The following is a 12015-nucleotide window of genomic DNA, read 5'->3' as shown; positions in this document are numbered from 1 at the left end:
TCAATGGACAAAATAAATGTTCAAGGGCTTTGGCCACGGTGTGAGCGTTTTTAAGGACTGTTGGTGAAGTTTTTAGAATCAGCTGATCTGGATCATGTCAGGACATTCCCTTGTGAAAAGTTCAGAATCAAATTGGCCAGGTACTTGTGGTCAACCCTGACAAAGCGAAGCTAGGGGAAGGCCCCTAAGAAAGGGTATTCTTACGCACATATGCCTGAATTAATAGTCTATCACAATAGGACTCTGCAAAAAAACTATTTGTCTTGCACAAAAGCTAAACCCACAAATTTTATACAAATAATTTGATGCCCTGCCTCAAGGATAATTGTCTCAAAACACATTTATGTAAAATTTCCTTAATCTTTACTTAAAAAAACCCTTGCCTTCCTTTACTTCCCTGAATTATGCCCATATATTACCATTGCAATGCCTCAATGCTCAATCTCAAATAAATATAGTTTTTAGTGAGGCCCCTTTCTCTGTCTTTTGTTTAGGTTGACACCTTAAACCATGAAGAAAGAGTTTTGCCGATTTCTTTTTTTTTATATACTTTAATTTCTAAGCCGGCTACATGTGCACAACGTGCACGGGGTTTGTATACATATGGTATACATGTGCCATGTTGGTGTGCTGCACCCATTAACTCATTTACATTAGGTATATCTTCCTAATGCTATCCTCCTCCCCTTCCGCCTCCTCACAACAGGCCCTGGCTATGTGAGTTCCACTTCCTGTGTCCAATGAATCCATTGTTCAATTCCCCACCCCTACTTATGAATGAGAACACGTGCGTGTTTGGTTTTCTGCTTCTTGCGATAGTTGCCTGAGAATGATGGCGTTTTTCCATCTGGTTTCCAACTGCATCCATGTCCCTACAAAGACACAAACTCATCGCCTTTTTTTAATGGGCTGCATTAGTATTCCATAGTATTCCATGGTGTATATGTGCCAAATTTTCTTAATCCAGTCTGTCACGGATGGACATTTGGGTTGATTCCAAGTTTTTGCTATTGTGAATAGGGCTGCAATAAACATACGTGTTCATACCTCCTGCCACTCAAAAGGAAACACAAGTGATGAAAGGTTGCTCTGGATTTTAGAAGCAGCACTTAATGATATTTGAAAAGAGTTCTGTGACCCATTTATCAGGTGGGGTCTGAAAAGTAGGATTTACAACACGTCTAGAATAGAATAAAAGTGGTTTTGCCATATTTACTATAGGACACCACGTATACATTTTAAAGATGCCTCTACTAGATAAAATGCTCTGTTTTTTTTTTTAGAAAGTCCAAACCAGAGGTGTGTGTAGAACCTAATGATTCTTGAATGACACTATGACATCTACAGCAGAGAGCTACATTCCGTGTGAAAAATAGTTTCATAGTATTTTATGACATCTGGTGACTAAGAAATCATCCATGAGATAGAAATCATCTGATTATGAGACATGAAATCAAGCTTTGTGTGTTTGGCATCATCCTGAGCTGGTCCGGAAGGCATACATAAATTGTATGAATAAATGGCCCAGATTCTCCCATCACCTCTACCTGTTACATTGGTACTGTTTTATTAACTCAGGTCGAAGGCCCCACAGGTGATTTTCTATGACAACTTGGAAAAGAAAATAAAGTGAGCATAACTTATAAATGAAACCAATTCAATAGTCCATAGACAGATATTTTGAAGGTGGGGGGAATATGGAAATTGACTCTTCTGGTCTTAAAACATGAAACTTACATTCATCTTATCTGACTTCCTTCCTCAGGAGATCATCCTTGGGCCTCTCACAAAGCAGAAAAGCACTGAGACTCACCAAATCACCGCATCCAGACAATGAGCTTCCAGACCACGTGAGTCCTTGCTCCTCTCAAATTTCTGTTTTCCTACCTGACTGCCTGATTCTTGGTGACCAAATCCTCTTCATTACCGCACCCTAAATCTTGTTTTCCCACACACAGTTACATTTATTCCCTGTTATATAAAATGCCAGTTTCAGTTGCTGAGGGAGACAGATTTGAGTTTGGTCTCCTGTCTTCTCGGCTGCAGTGTCCACTTAAAGGCTCCTTCCTTGGCAGTACTTGTTATTCCAATGATTGGCTTTCTGTGTGGCATACAGCAGGATCTGGACAATACCTATGGTATTTTGGTAGCAGATTTTGGTTCCCTGACTGGGAACACACTGCTTGTGGCTCAAATGCTGGTGGCCAGTAGTTTCAGAAGACTTCCTAAGCAGCTATCTGACCCCTTTTTTGGTCAAAGGTTGGTTTTAGTCTTTCTCTGCTTGGTCTTGCTGCTGCTGATGCCAGCTATATTCCTAATTCCCTAGGAAGAACAGCCTTTGAAATCTGACATCTGTGTCTGTACAGGTGAGTGTCTTTTGAGGGTGCCAGTGTGTTATGCTCTGCCCAATTTGGGGAATTCCAAAGGAATTTCCATCTTCAGGTTGAACAAGTCCTGTACCCTGTAAAGCCACAGAGGCAGAGCTGCCCAAGGCCATGGGAATATACCTCTTGTATCAGCATAACCTGGATGTGAGACATGGAGTCAAAGGAGATCATTTTGTAGCTTTAAGATTTGAGGGCCCCACTGGATTTCAAACTTGTGTGGGGCTTGTAGTCCCTTCGTTTTGGCCAATTTCTCCCATTTGGAGTGGGTGTACTTACCCAATGTTTGTAGCCCCATTGTATGTGGGAAGTAACTAACTTGCTTTCAATTTTATATGCTCGTAGGTGGAAAGGGACTTGCCTTGTCTCAGGTGAACCTTTGGGCTTGGACTTTTGGGTTAATGGTGGACTGAGCTAAGACTTTGGTGGACTGTCGGAAAGTCGTGATTTGTGTTTTGAAACGTGGAGACATGAGATTTGGGAGAAGCCAGGGGTGGAATGATATGGTTTAGCTGTGTCCCCACCCGAATCTCATCTTGAATTATAGTTCCCATAAACCCCATGTGTCTTAGTAGGGATTTGGTGGGAGGTAACTGAATCATGGGAGTGAAGGTTTTATAAGGGGCTTACCCCTTCACTCAGTTCCCCTTCTTCTCCTTGCTGCCACCATATGAGGAAGGATGTGTTTCCTTCCAATTCTGCCATGATTGCAAGTTTCCTGATGCCTACCAGCCATGCTAAACTGTGAGTCAATTAAACCTCTTTCCTTTATAAGTTACCAGTCTCGTGTATGCCTTTATTAGCAGCATGAGAAGGGACTAACACAAGCCCAAATGACTGAGAGAGGGATAAAGCACCCAGACTATTTCAGGTTTGACATTCCTGGGGCCTGTTAGTTACCATGCCAGTACTTAGATTGTATTTGACTAGTTAAAATGTATTTTGATAATGTATTTGAGTAGTTAGAATTTATTTTGATAATACGTTCCAATTACTCAAATACAATCTAACTACTACAGAGGGAGAAAAAGAGAGAAGAAAGAAAGAGAGAGAGAGAGAAAGAGAGAGAGAGAGAAGTTAATATAGTCATGGAAAATCAGAATTCCATCCCAGAATTTGGCCCCCTTGCATGTGAATTCTTCAAAATTGGCCGGAATATAGTTACGAGCCAATGGAACAAAGGAAATGAAAATCTTTTGCAATACTGTTTGGCACCAACATTCTCTAGAAGCTGAAAAAATGTGGCCACTTTCTTGACCTTTACAATATAACACTATCTTACAACTATAATAGATTCATTTTGCTATCAAATGGAAATGTGGAATGGAATTTCTTAAGTCCAATCTTTTATGCTCCTTTATCAGAGCAAACCTGATTAAGTTAAGGGTAAAATTTGGATGCAATGGATGAGGGCATTTAAGAAGGGTGGTGAGTCTGTGCTTTTCCCTAAGGTTCCCATATTACCAGCTTAAGATAACTGTCCCTTAGTTGAGGAAGCCTGGTCTACTATATAACTTCTGAAACCCCAGTCCTGCCACTTCAGCACTCCCTGCCAGCTGTCCTGAGGTTGGCTTCAGCTTCTCCAGTAGCTCCAACCTCTGAGATACCCGCACCTCTGAAAAATCCATTTCTGATTCTTGCTAGTCCTCTCCCTTATGAACCTGGGGCTCCTATCCTAGTTCTGTTGAGTCCTTCTTCTATTCCTCTTTCTCTCCTTTCACCAAAAAGACATCCAAGAACTCTAGAGAAATGGTCTCGCCCTCTTGTCACTATCAGGGACACAGTTTGGCTGAGGTCCACTAATCCCCTATGCAGGGAAATTTCCTCTAAGGTAGGTCCATATTGGGGGTATAACTGAAGAAGGACAGTCTGCTAGAACGATGTGAGTATACAGCCCATTCATCACCTCTGAATTACATCATTGGAAGCAGAATGATCCAGCTTCTAAGGATGACCCAAAACATAAAGCTGATCATTTTGAGTCTATATTCACTACTCATCACCCTATATGGGCCAGTGTTCAGAGCCTCCTTAACATCTTGTTGATATCTGAAGAGTGTTATGTAGTGTTGGAAAATACTTAGGAGGAGGGTGACCATTTGCAGGCAGAAGATCCTAATAAACAGGTGACGACCAGTTCCAATATGGTAGTGCCCTTCTACAATCCAAACGGGAATCTGAACAATGAGAATAAAGGTAAGATCCAAAATTGTTTTAGCATATTCTTGTGGGGCTCAGAAAAGGAGTCCCCAAAACCAAAATTTTAAACAAGGTGCAGAAAATTAGACAAAGAATGAATGAGAACACATCAGCATTTTAGAAAGAATTTTGGAGGCTTATCAAAAATATATGGATATAGATCCATATTGTCCTGAGAATTACAAGTTAATTAATATGACTTTTTTTGGGCAGAGTACTCCTGATATTCAACCTAATTGCAAAAATTAAAGGGCATCGGAACATTGCCAATACCTCAATTAGTTAAGGTGGCATACAAGGTCTTTCTGGATTGAAAGCAGACTAAGGAACAACAAAATGAAAATTGCACGAGATGAAACCTCAGGCTAAGTTCCTTGGAGCAGCCTTAGCTGAGTCTAGAAGGGCCTTCTCAGAAAGGGCAAAGGGAGAAAATCTTAGAAAGATCCCTTTTAGGAAAAAAGAAAAAAAACAAAAAACAATGTGTATAGTGCACAAAAGGGAGACACTGGAAAAAAAGATGGTCCCAAACTGAATAGAAGGGGTGGTCAATGCAAGTGTCTGAGTTCAATGACTATAACCTGGAGTGTCATGAGCTTAAGGCTCCTTCAACCACTTGGACATACTAATCCATGATCAATTTCACCCACCAAGAGCCTAGGGTAGCTATTAAAGTGGTTGATAAGTTGGTTGACTTTTTTTTTATTGACACCAGAGAAACCTACTCAGTTTTAACTATTAAACTGACTGAACTTGGAAGAGAATCTATGATAGTCACCGGAGCGTCCAGGGAATCCTCTCAAAAATATTTTTTTCAGCTTCTATAATGTACAATAGAAAATTAGGCTGGCCCAGTGGCTCATGCCTGTAATCCCAGCACTTTGGGAGGCCAAGATGGATGTATCACAAGGTCAGGAGTTTGAGACCAGCCTGGCCAGCATGGTGAAACCCTGTCTCTTCTAAAAATACAAAAAATTAGCTGGGCATGGTAGTGCATGCCTGTAATCCTAGCTACTCTGGAGGCTGAGGCAGGAGAATTGCTTGAACCCGGGAGGTGGAGGTTGCAGTGAGCCGAGATTGCGCCACTGCACTCCAGCCTGGGCGATAGAGCGAGAATCCATCTCAAAAAAAAAAAAAAAAAAAAAAAAAATTTTAAGGATGGCTGGTTTTGTTGAATTTGGATCTCTAACTTTGGGTTAACAGCAAAACTCTCTATGAGGCTTTAAAAGGAGTAGATAAGAAGTCCCCTTCTTGGAATGGGAAGTGTCAAAAAGACTTTTAATCATAAAAGAGAAAATGATGACAGTCCCTGCCCTGTATCTCCCTAATCTATGCAAAGCTTTTGATTTATTGTTCCAGAAAGACAGGGAATTAGACTTGGAGTCCAAACTCAAGGCCTTGGGACCATGAAATGTCCTGTGGCCTACTTTTTAAAAGAGCTTGATATGGTAACTAATGGCTAGCCTACCTGCCTCATGGTGGTGGCTGCCAACTGTGATACATTACAGTAAACTGAAAAGTTCGTCCTGGGGCAGTAAATGACAGCGATGACAGTGCACACTGTTCGTTATGTGTTACCTCTACTTGAGCAGAAGTGGGGCTATTGGTTGACAGCAGGCTGACTGGGAGAGTACGTAGCCATGCTTCTAGATAACCCAAATGTAACTTTTAAGGCTGGTTCTTTCCTGAATCCTGCCTGCTACCAGGGAAACTCCAGTCTCCTGTTCATTATTGGATTTATATCATTGATCAAGTTTACTCCAGCAGACGAGGCCTCACAGATTTGTCATTGATGGAACCTGACAAATTCTTCACTGATAGAAGCAGTTTCATCAAACAAGGAGTCAGAAAGGCTGGGTATGCTGTAGTTATTAACAAGCAGGTAAATAAGGTCCATGCCCTGCCCTCTGGGACATTTTCAAAAGGCTGAGCTCATTGATCTAACTAGAGCTGTTCATCTGGGTAAGGGAAAGCAAATAAAGGTTTACACTGAGTCTAAAGAAGCCCAGGTTTATGGGCAGTTTGGAAAGGATGAGGCCTCCTCACTTCAAATACCAAAGAAATAAAGCAGGACCCTCAAATTCATAAGGTGCAGTAAAAATGCCAAAAAAAAAATAGTAATTGTTCACTGCCAAGGACACCAGAAGGCAGGCACCAATGTTGCATAAGGAAGCACTAAGGCCGACCTAGAGGTGAAAAAGATGGTCAAGGGGCCCACTGCCTAGTTGGCTCTTGTTCCTATACTTTGTTTGGAAACCTGTCATCCCAAATATTTGGAGGTTGATCGTAAAAGAGCTGAGGAATGGGGGTTTTCTAAATATGCCAGACATAAATACCTTAAAAGTAACGAAGGAAAAATTCTCCTTCCACAAACTTTGATTAGACCAATCCTCGAGAAAATTTGTCAAAGCACTCATTATGGACAGGAGGCAACTTATGCTGGACACAGCCAACTTATTCTGGACACAGCCTTGTGCTGGACGACAGCCCCTGCTGGGCCTCACTTGAAACAAACAATACAAACTGTAGTCCAACGTTGTTCTACTTGCCTGAAAAATAATCCAAAGCCTCCAGAAGGCATAAAAGTCACCTTTAGGCAAGAAACTCTGTGGAAAGGAACATACCCTAGAGAAGACTGGCCATTGGATTTCACTATAATGCCTCAGAACCCTGGAAAATTTTGATATTTATTGGTGTTTGTTGGTAAATTTACAGGCTTGGTTGAGGCTTACCCCACCAAGAGTGACAATGCTACCAAAGTTATGAACGTTCTAATGAAGGAAATAGCTCCCCAATAAAGACTCCCACAAATGCTTCAAAGTAACAAGAAAGTTGCTTTTGTGGCCCAGGTAACCCAGGAATCATAGCTACTAAGTATTGATCGGAAACTGCATTCATCGTGGAGACCCCAATGTTCTGGAAAGACTAAACAAATAAACAGGACATTAAAGAGGTCTCTCTCTAAAATTTGCCAAGAGATAAATCCTACTTGGGGAAAGGTATTGTTCTTTTCCCTACTGAGAATAAGATTAGCTCATAGAATTACACTGGCTCTTATCCCTCTGTGAAATATTGAAATATTGTACAGGAGACCCCTGTACAAGGAGACCCTTGTTTCTCTGAGCCCTGAGCTCCCTGACACTGCAGGATTTTTCCTCCCTTCAAACAGAAGCTAGGTTATATATAAACCAATTAGAAAATATACGAACTGGTCTGAGTTTGCTTCCAAGAGGCTTCAGTTTTCTCTCCATTCTTTGAAACTGAAGACCAAGTCCAGGTGAGGACTGGGAAATCCCACCAAGCTGGAGATCAGCTGTAGCCACAATGGGCCAGCCCTTTTGAGATGTCACTGACTACCCACTCATCTGTCCAGTTGGTCAGGGTTAAGCCTTGGATTCATCATACTTGGGTAAAACCAGTCCCTCTGGGATCCCTCCAGGTGAAACAGTCATAGTCTCATAAATCTTCAGAGGGCCTTAAGTTAATCTTCAAAGCCCAGCCATAGGTTCTAGATAAAAAATCATAAAGGAAACATGGTTTTAAGAATTATTCTTGAATTTCCCAGGGACCTACTCCACATTATTTGGTATTTTAACATTTGGGCTATGTGTGTTATTCATCATCTTAGTCCTCATCATTATTTGACGATGCTTCTCCTCAGCATGAAGGAGTCAGAAAGACTGGCTACCATGCTCCTTATGACTGAAGAATTGATAAATAAAAAGGGAGACTGAAACCAACCAAATAGTTCCATATGTTTTTTTAAACATAAGTATAGAAATTGACCCTTCTTGTCTTAAAGCTTAAAACTCATATTTATCTTATCTGAGTTCCTTCCTCAGAAAATAATCCTCAGGCCTCTCAAAAGGTAGCAAAAAATCCTGAAATTCACCAAATCACCATATGCAAACAATAAGACTTCAGATGTCATGATTAATTCCTTATCCCTCCATAATTTCTATTTTCCTAAGAGACCATGTGCTTCTTGTTGAACAAATTCTCTTCCTTACCCCTCCCTAGTTTCTGGTTTCCCACATGTGATGACACTTCTCCCCTGCTCTATAAATCCCCAATTTTGTCAGAAAAATGAACTTGAGAATGATCTTTCATCTCCTTGGCTGTAGCAACTGATTAAAGCCTTCTTTTCTGACAATACACCGTTGTTTCAGTGATTGGCTTTCTCTGTGGTGAACAGCAGGACGTAGGCCAAATCCCTGGGGTTTCAGTAACACAAACTGTTTGGGGTAATTAACTAGCATTAGATGACACTACAGAACTGCCACAGTATTGTCGATTCTAGAGTGAACCTAAATAAATATTATAAAGGTGATTCTTCCCAGAGAATAGAGTTGCAAGTAGCATAATTGCCATTCAGTTTTTATAAAAGAACAATATGGTCTGACATGGCATATGCAATTCCTCTTGTATGGGGGGAAAATGCCTTGCCGATGGTTCATGAGTTTGAAAGGACTAACAGTAGAAGATCCAATGTCAAGGGGATCAGAGGCAGAGTCATGTGGATAGAACCTATGGAAACAAGAAGAAAGTATGTGAGTCTTTTTGCCTTACTTTAATGCTTTCATAAATTATCTACTGCAGAGAATGGTGATGTGAACCTAGTGGACAGTTTGACTCACCCTGTGACTATCAGCCATTCTCTTTATCAACACTAGTGTTGGAACAATGGTCTCATGAAGAAACTGACCCTGATAGCAGAAGAAAAGCTCTGTGATAGTCTGTTCTGAGTTTCAGTAAGCTCATTTGACATCTATGAAAATGGCCTATGAGATGAAGCAGTCAATAATGTTCATTATAAAATCAAACAAAACAAAACTAAAAACAAATGTACCATTTGTTTAAAAAATAAAATGTATACTTCTCTTTTGACTATGTTTTCCTGTTTATGTGGGATTGTATGCTCCAATAGACTTTTAACAGGCACGTTTTTCATCAGGTTCTGTTTTTTAGAAAATCTGAACTAAAATATCAATAATTTACTGCCTGAAAAAAAAGGTTTAGGAAAAAATAATAACGTATATCAAAGGAGTAATTAAAATGCATCTTATTATTACTGATAGTAGTTCACAGGTGGTTTAAAGTAGCTCACACATCTGTATTAAATTCCAAATCTCTGGTAAAATAAACTTTCTGTAATTGGTTTTCCTCCTCTTTGGGAACCAACATGCATTTCAGGAATTCATTTGTGACCCCAAACTGAGACCCTATCCTTTCTTCATGCATTGATCACTAAGGGGGCCCCAAACACTAAACTGGGGCCCCAGATGGGGGCAAATGGGGGCCCCAAACACTACATTAGGTGGTAAGACAATTACTCTTTCAAATTTCTAACATACATAGTCCAGACACTATTGAGATTATTATTACTAACTTCTATTTGTCAATGATCACAATCAAACAAGCACGCTCATCACTCAAACTTTACTGATCATGTGGTTATGCATTTATACTTCTTCTAACCTATTTTTCACCCCCAATCAACCTTTGAAATCTTTTCACTGTGCCTTTTGGAATTTAGAGTTGGTAATAAGTGAATTATCTTTTAATGTGAAACATCTTTTTAATTTACTTTCTTGTTTTAACTGACATATTAGTTTTCCTCAAGATGCTACTTCTGGTAGCCTTCCCAGGATTGGATGTATGTTTTCTCGTATACATCCACACATACTGGGAATAGGGTAAGTGTCCTTTTTAATCTTCACTAGTGTTTCCAGATTATTCTCTCTCTTTTCTGTCTAAAATCTTCAGGTTTGAATTTTATGATATAATATTCGACACTCTATTATTCCTAGTTGAAGTAGTGTATCTCCAGGACCATTACTTTTTATTCTACATGAAGCCTGTCATTTCTGTGTTATTGTCACTTTTCAATCACTAACCCTATCAACATAGTTTGTGATTTAAGTTTCTACCTAGACTCCTGCAATAAGCAGGCTTCTCAGTTCTTTGGCCATCTGGATGACAATACTCTCATCCTCCTACTTCTTCCGTTCACTTCCTTGGTTATACTCCAAACTTGTCATTACCTGTATGGGAACTGAAAGCAGGCTATCTCTTTTCTCCCGATTGTGAAGAGTCACAACTGACACCCCTAAGATGAAAGTCATCTTAAAAAGGCAAACCCATAACAAAGTTATTACTACTATGTGCACATGTGTGTACAAGTATCATACAAAATATGAACTAAAAGAGGAATCAGATGGTTGAGGCTTAAATACCTTCTTCATAAGGGAGGGAAAAATGGGACAAATGAGTAAGCCCAGAGCTGAGACAAAGGTTCAAAGGAACAGTGGTCATCTTGCTATGAAGATAGAGTTTCTTAGGTACTCTCTTAGAGCTACCCTCAGAAGAATGCAAGAATATTTCACCTGAGTGCTATGGTGACTACTAGTCTCTTCCCTTCTCTGGTAGCTGATCTTTTCTAATTATTTGATGAGTTCTCTAGAGAGAAGGTCTCAAGGCAATTGCATCTTTTTTTCCCAAAAGAAGTTTTCTTAGAGAAAGAAAATCCAGAGAATACCTCCCTCTACTTGGGCCTGGGATCGGGAATGAGGCTAAGCAAAGGACAAAGGGTCCTTGATTTTGAGACAGCTTCAAAGACCTCTCAACATGTTAAACTACCAGTCTTTGGGGTATCACTTTCTGAGTTCCAACATTATCTTGAATGAAATTTCCCTAGAAGTCTTAGACATGAAAAGCTGAGTTAGCTGTAGAGAGAAAAATTAGTAGCTGAGTAACAAATAATCTCATTAAAACAGTCTCCCATGTCTGGAAATATGTCTGTCCAATTAAACAGTTATGTCTCATTTCAGGAGATGGTGCTGAAGACTGGTTCTCAAAGTTAGGCCTCTACATATGATGCAAGTGAACAAATCTTTAATAAGGAGCATTTCTTATTAGAATGGATTCTTATGACTTATGCAAAAAATAATGGTTAATCTCTGGACTTTCTTTAGAGTCTGGAGAACAGTCAATTGAAATTACAAGTGGCAATTTTACAGATTTTTTTGCTTTGCACTTTGCATGTACAAAGTTTTTCCAAATATAGGCTCTTTTTTCAACTGGCTTTGCTGAAAACCTTTCATAAAGAATCTGATATTAGATTCTCAAAAAGCCCTTTGGAAACGTAGGAGCCAAACCAAGGATTTCACTTTCCCTCAGACTGTATCTGTAATACTTGCGTGAATTGGGCGAATTTGTCACTGTTTGAAGTCTCCAAAATACCTTGGCATTACTGGGCCTGTCAGCAAGTAACATTCTTTACTTACCACAAGGACAGCAACTTTGAAAGGAAATCGTGGAGACAAGGTACCAGGTCAGTCTTATTCAACGTCTATTGGCTTTATTTATTATTATTATTATTATTATTATTATTATTATTATTATTATTATTTTGAGATGGAGTCTCACTTTGTGG

Source organism: Rhinopithecus bieti, unplaced genomic scaffold (assembly GCF_001698545.2).
Source record: "Rhinopithecus bieti isolate Rb0 unplaced genomic scaffold, ASM169854v2 scaffold_28121, whole genome shotgun sequence".
Classification (NCBI taxonomy): Eukaryota; Metazoa; Chordata; class Mammalia; order Primates; family Cercopithecidae; genus Rhinopithecus; species Rhinopithecus bieti.
The sequence above is the reverse complement of the archived record's forward strand: the minus strand, read 5'-3'. Positions refer to the sequence as shown.